Source organism: Drosophila rhopaloa, unplaced genomic scaffold (genome assembly GCF_018152115.1).
Source record: "Drosophila rhopaloa isolate 14029-0021.01 unplaced genomic scaffold, ASM1815211v1 contig_218, whole genome shotgun sequence".
NCBI lineage: Eukaryota > Metazoa > Arthropoda > Insecta > Diptera > Drosophilidae > Drosophila > Drosophila rhopaloa.
This window is the reverse complement of record NW_025335104.1, coordinates 1,731,503-1,738,509: the sequence shown is the minus strand read 5'-3', so window position 1 is coordinate 1,738,509 and position 7,007 is coordinate 1,731,503. Positions and strand designations below refer to the sequence as shown.

At 33.7% G+C, this 7,007-nt stretch overlaps 1 protein-coding gene across 1 annotated transcript in view; it reads left to right on the top strand.

The window, feature by feature from the left end:
- The first annotated feature begins 3,901 nt into the window (after positions 1-3,901).
- LOC123037909 (secreted RxLR effector protein 161-like) overlaps positions 3,902-7,007 on the top strand; it is a 58,678-nt gene continuing 55,572 nt past the window's right edge. Inside the window, exon 1 of the mRNA XM_044460761.1 lies at positions 3,902-4,058. The gene's annotated coding sequence lies outside the window, so the exon portion shown is untranslated. The remainder of the gene's footprint in view (positions 4,059-7,007) is intronic.

Below are 7,007 nucleotides of genomic sequence, written 5' to 3'. Positions count from 1 at the left end.
TTCGAAACGAACTCTTTGAGAATGTCAGTCTTTGTTCAAGTGGTCGCTTTCTGGCTAATTCCTCAAATTTAGCCTCTCCAGTGTTCGAGTTTGCCATCTTTAGGTACCGGTCTTTAGGGATTGTAGTTATTTATAAAAGTCCGACCTATCCGTTGTTAAAGTTTGAAACAGAGTTTAAGGAGTTATTTCAGCGGCACACATTTTTAAATAGTAATAGTTTAGTGTTAGGAGATTTCAATTTATGCCTTCACTCCATCTCTGGCTGCTGTAGGAGAGTTTTCGATTTTCTAGCAGATGTAAAAGGGTTTAGTTCGTTGCTAGATTTGGACTCGTCGACAACCAATTGCAATACGCATATTGATTGGGCGTTTTCAAATATTTTCGATAATAGGGCCACTGCGCGCACATTTGAGACTACATATAGCTACCACAGTGGTATATTAGTTAGCGTTAGGGAGGCTGAATAGGTAGGGATAATTGTATATATTATATTTATAGTATGTATATATTTAAATTACACAAAAAACCCAAAAAAATTAAATAGTTGCATGCACAATTTTTTTTATAGTATGTATATATTTAAATTAACCAAAAAACAAAAAACCCAAAAAAATTAAATAGTTGCATGCACAATTTTTTTTATAGTATGTATATATTTAAATTAAACAAAAAATCAAAAAACAAAAAAAATTTAAATAGTTGCATGCTAAATTTTTTTTATACTAACTAAATTAAATTTTATAGTAAATTAAATAAAACAAAAAACCCTAAAAAAAATTAAATAGTTGCATGCAAAATTTTTTTATAGTATGTATATACTTAAATTAAACAAAAATTTTTTTTATTAAAAAAAAACCAAAAAAACCCAAAAAAAAACTAATTAGTAAAGTCAATTAAGTATTAGTAGTATTAGTAGTAAGTACATAAGTATGCCTTCCGTATGTTACGGATAAACAAAATTTTGGGGAACATGGAGATTCCAAACTTGAATAAAGTTTGGCAACTCAAGTCGACTCATAGGTCCCCAAATTTTATTTTGGTTTGAAAGACCCCGTTGCAAATCAACGGCCTCCACGTGGTGTTCCCTGGGTACCGATTTTAACATAAAAATCGGGAGCTAATTCGAGCGGCGAAAAACATACAAGAAGGCATATTTATATTAAGTTGTTTAGCTGAGTAACGGGTATCTAATAGTCGAGGCACTCGACTATAGCGTTCCCTCCTGTTAATTTTAAGTTTTAAAAAGAAATCAAGATCAGCCGCCGCACAAATATTGTACTACACAGAGTCAGAGAGAGAGAGACAGTGCGAGAGAATGCATTCGGTGTTCAATGCTTGTGTATAATTTGTTGGAATTATTATTCCTACTTTAGGCTAATGTAACTTTTTTTAGAATTGACCTGAAGTATCAGGATTCCCTCGAAAAATTTTCATATTGCTAATTGACTTAGATCAGTGTTTTTTTGCCGTTAGGAAAAAATGAGGAAGATTCTTAGATTTTCAAAGATCGATAAAAAATAGTAAACATTAAAATATCGAATATTAAATTAAATAGAATCTTTATTATGTAGAGGACTAAATTTTGGCCAAAAATCGCATCGATTGATTAACGCGTTTAGCGTCCAGATTTTTTTTAAAGAAATTGGGGGTTTTTTGCCACTGGAAGAAAATGGGGGCAAGTTTGTGGCCAAAATAAATCTTAGCAAATCAGTTTAGTGTTATAAGAATTGAATGGTAAAAAATTTTAATAGGGTCATTTAATTAGTTTAGGCTGTGCGTTGATTCTTAGTTTTCAATGAACAGTTTTATATATAGAGATAGATGATTATGCCAAAGAATCAAAGTTCAGACTCGAAATGCATATAAAAGAGCAAGAATAATGATTGAACAAAATAAAAACGGCAAAAAGAAATATATGACAAAAACATTAAAGATTTTAAAATAAAAATAGGAGATAAAGTTTTATTAAACAAGAAAGGAAAGCTAACTTCGGGCGGAGCCGAAGTTGATATACCCTTGCAGAATACTCTGTAAATTATATTCTCCAAAATTATTCATATGATGCATTCTTAATACTCATAAAAAATCCCAACTTCCTAACTTTAAAAACACCAAAGTTATGACATTTCCAATCGTTCAGTTATATGGCAGCTATAGGATATAATCGGCCGATCCTTATGAAATTTGGTAGGTTGGCTGGCCAAATATAACACCCATAGAAAATGCCGACTTCCTAACTTTACAAACACCAAAGTTATGGCATTTCCAATCAATCAGTTATATGGCAGCTATAGGATATAGTCGGCCGATCCTTATGAAATTCGGCATGTCGGATTGATTAGCCAAATATAAAACCCATAGAAAATCCCAACATTCTAACTTTACAAACACCAAAGTTATGGCATTTCCGATTAATCAGTTATATGGAAGCTATAGGATATAGTCGGCCGATCCTTATGAAATTCGGCATGTCGGATTGATTAGCCAAATACAAAACCCGTAGAAAATCCCAACTTCCTAACTTTACAAACACCAAAGTTATGGCATTTCCGATCGTTCAGTTATATGGCAGCTATAGGATATAGTCGGCCGATCCCGGCCGTTCTGACTTATATACTGCGTGCAAAGGAAAGAAGGGTGTGTGCAAAGTTTCAATTCGATATCTTTAAAACTGAGAGACTAGTTCGCGTAGAAACAGACAGACGGACAGACAGACGGACAGACAGACGGACAGACGGACAGACGGACATGGCTATATCAACTCAGGAGGTGATCCTGATCAAGAATATATATACTTTATAGGGTCGGAGATGTCTCCTTCACTGCGTTGCACACTTTTGACCAAAATTATAATACCCTCTGCAAGGGTATAAAAACGAAATTGGTCATAAGGAAGATAAACAGTACTTAGGACCCTACGTAGTAATCGAAATTAATAAAAATGACAATATTAAGATAAAAGACAATAAGAACAAGCAGCAGGTAGTACATAAAGACAGATTAAAAATGTTTAATACGTAGAACAATTAATTTCAATTCATTTAATTTAATAATTTTTTTAATTTTAAATAAAAACCTTACAATTTCATTAATTATAATTAATTCATTAATTAACTCATTTATTAAAATTTCCCTTTATAAATCTTTTTATTATACAAGTATATATATAAAAAAAATAATACTAACTAATAAAAAAAATAATAATAAAAATAATACTACTAATAAGAAAATAAAATATACCTACTATATATATCCATTTTTCTGATTCGAAATAAAAAAAAAAAAATATTTACATATATAAACAAAATTTTTCCAATTTCTTTATATTTTTAATGATACAACATTTTAAATACAAAAAAAAAACATTATCTTTAATATATATAATCTTTAGAAAATAACTCCACTATATTACGTTATTTTTCAAAAAGAGGGAGATGTAGTATGCGCACATATCGGGTACATACTGTACATTAAAAGCGTTAAATTATAAATACACAAAAGTTCAACGGCCAGCACATTTTCAAGTGCATTGGTAACATGATCACCCCAGCAGACAACTGTCGCTGTGTTGGCATGTTACACACAGGCCGACTTACTTGAATATGATTTATATGTCGAGCACGCTGCATACCCCTGTTTGCTTAAACCGCGAATATTAATATATTCGGATACAACTAATGGGCAAGAAGTAGTCTATAAGAATATTGGCATCTCAAATGCCCATTCAGCACAAGCCACCTTAAGGGGCTGTGCTTTGATTTATTTGGTTGCCAGCGTGGTGAATATATGTAGAACACCACGGTCAACATATTTCCCCAGCTGCTGCAAAATGCCCAGCAAAGACACTTAAGCTTAAGCAATTGACATTGAGAATTGGCGATTAATAAAGAGAAGACCTGTTGGTCCATAAAACTAAAATAAAAACGACTTTTTGATGATTGAGGACTTTTGAACGATCTACAATATATCGTTAAGAACTCATTGTACTCATCCCAAATCGTGAAGTTATCTCCAAGTCTTTGCAACTACCGTGTGTGTCGCGCGTATTACTGAATAAAGTATATACAATATAATCTTACTGCTCGATCACTCGTCTGATTTACATCAAAAATATTAGGAGACTTTAATGCGATATAAAAAAAGAATACCACCTTACTAAAAAAATTAAAATCGTTCGGAATAAACATGATTAATGCTCTCACATATTACCTAAACACGAAACGCGCTAGACAAAATAGCTTTATATGATCAACTTATTTTACTGTCCTATTCTAAGCCTAGCCTAATTTTCTTGACATATGCACTTGACCTACAATACGATGCCCATACAGAATTTTTTAGGGATTTTAGACACATAAGATGTGTGTGTATTACTCTACATCATTACAACTTCCTTTCAGTACAAGACTTTTTTTGCTTTTTATTTAACACTTGCGTACCTGTCCGTAGCAAAATTATTCGTTCATATGAGAAACCATAGTTTAATAAAAATATTCAAAAAGCGATAATAATAAGTCATTAAAACAATCAATTTACATACTTATTGAGACAGCTAAAACACACATTTATTCCTGTAAGTATGCTAACGTTTCCATTGGTAAATCTTGGGAAAGTTTAACAAGTTTGGAGATATGTAAATCCAAAGCTGAGTCAAGCATTTTATAACATGTCCAGTACCTGAGGTCACTCAGAATAAATATCTGAACTCAGAATACCTGAAATAGTCTGTAAAATTAGGTGTATGTTCGTTAGTCAGTGAAATGTACGTCAGAGTATGCTTAGAATTACGAGTGAGGCCACTGCACTTGACGACATTCACTCAGAATTCATAAAAATACAGGGTGCACTATCTCGAGCTTCGGTATGAAAATAATGAATAACTTTTGAAAAAAACAAAAATGTATGGAAAATGTTTAATGTTTATTTAGATTGATCCTTTTCAATTCATTTGAGTTAGTTTTTGAATATCGACCAAATGGTCACCTTTGTTATTGATGGCAAAAAGTGCTGTGTGACATGAAACCAGAAGACCCCTTTCTAGACCCTTTCGACGCATTTCCGGGCACACAATGTGCGCCAGCATCCACCGATATCGTTTCCCGTCGACTGTTTCGCCTCTTTTGAAGAAGTAAGGGTCGATGATGGTTGAGGCACAAACAGCCGCCCAAACTATCATTCCCTCGCCGTGTTCTGTTTATTGATGCCGCCAGACATTCATTTCATTCCAAAAATTTGACTCCGTTTCGAGAATCTCGGCTACTTTTCGGGCGTAGGCCAACCGTCGCGGCTTGTCTTCGGGCATCAATCGATCTATCTGTATTTTGTAAATCCTTCAAAATACGCCGCATCGTGGTGCCACTAACGATTAAATGCTGCGAACGCCGCCGGTTCGATACGGTGGGGTCCTCCTCAACACTATCCCGTACATCCGCTATGACAGCACTGGAACGCCTCGGACGTGGTCGGTTGTGTGGCCCACGGTTCGCCACTGAACCGCGTTCAAAAAAAACTCTTAGCCAAATGACGAATAGTATTGGCGGAAGGCTCTTTTTTGCCTCTGTACTTTCGTCGATACGCACGCTGCGTTTTCACAATTGAACGCCCATTTTGCAAGTCACCACTTCGACACGTTCTTTTGGTGTTAAGTTACTCATGGCTCAAATTGTATTGACGTTTCCAAAACGTACCTTCACAGGCTATTCAATGATTCTATAACAAAGCTCGAGATGGCGCACTTTGTACTGCTACACATTACGCATAATTTAGACCCATTTTAATTTTGCCCTATCAAAGGTCTTTGAAAATGTAAAAATAATCATTCTGGATTGAAATCTATCCATTGATCAACCATTTTCAAAATTTCTGACGACAATAGAGAGCGTTAAGACGATAACTGTGTTACATTTTTATTTATACTTGACTGTAGTAAAGCATTTAACATTGTGAGCAATAGCGTACTGTGTAATCTACGTAATATATTTAACTTCTCAACAACTTTTGTTAATCTCAACTCCTAATACATTAAAAATTGTCGTCAGTTTGTTGACCACTTATATACGAATGATAATAGCTTAAACATGTCTAGTTCCAGCCCCATCCTATGGCCTATAAATCTTCTAAATTTGCTTACCAAATTTTTGGATATGAAATTGGCCGACAAGATAAAGATTTTCTTCAAAAATTAATTTTCCACATAGAACCAATTTATTTTTTTTAAGAACTACGATTTCACCATGGTACCTTTCAGTTCTGGTGATTCCCTTGCAATTTAAACAATAATTTTTCCTACGCAAGGGAACAACAGATGCCATAGATATACTTTTTACTTTATTAATCACTGTTGGCTTGCATCAGCAGCAGATTTTATAGTTAGTGGCTTAGCTTTTATATATTTAATAGATTCTGATAAATTTTCAGTGGTCTTCAAGTTTCCTCTTCCTTGTGAAATCTGAGCAATTTTGTTTGACCTTACTCTTGCGATTCCGTTTGATGTGGTTTTAAGGCGAAATATTATGACATAACTATTTCGCCTTAAAACTTAAATTATGGTTACTCTGTCTAAGTCTAACTCCTGCGATAACAGCGTTATAAGTGGTTGATGTTGCACACAGTTCAAATGATTTTTAATTGTGCAACGTCATTTTTTGCAGACCTACACCCTTGCAGCTATTACAAAAATTAAATATTCTATAACGTGATTTTGATCTGAATAAAAAATACTATATCATATAGATTCCATAGGAACAACCCCCCAACGCGCTCTCACACTAAATCTCTCTCTTTCTGAAATCTTCTTTGAACTTTATTTATTATGCATAACTTATACAATTAGAGACTTACAAATAATAATTAAATCTAATATTTCAAATAAAACTCCGACACGGCCTTCCTGACTATAACACGACCTCGTGTTAATCAATACAATATTAGTATGGCATTCATTGCTCAAAATCTTTTAGTTCAAATTTGGTTAAATTTCTATAATTCTCAAATAGTCAGTTTGACGG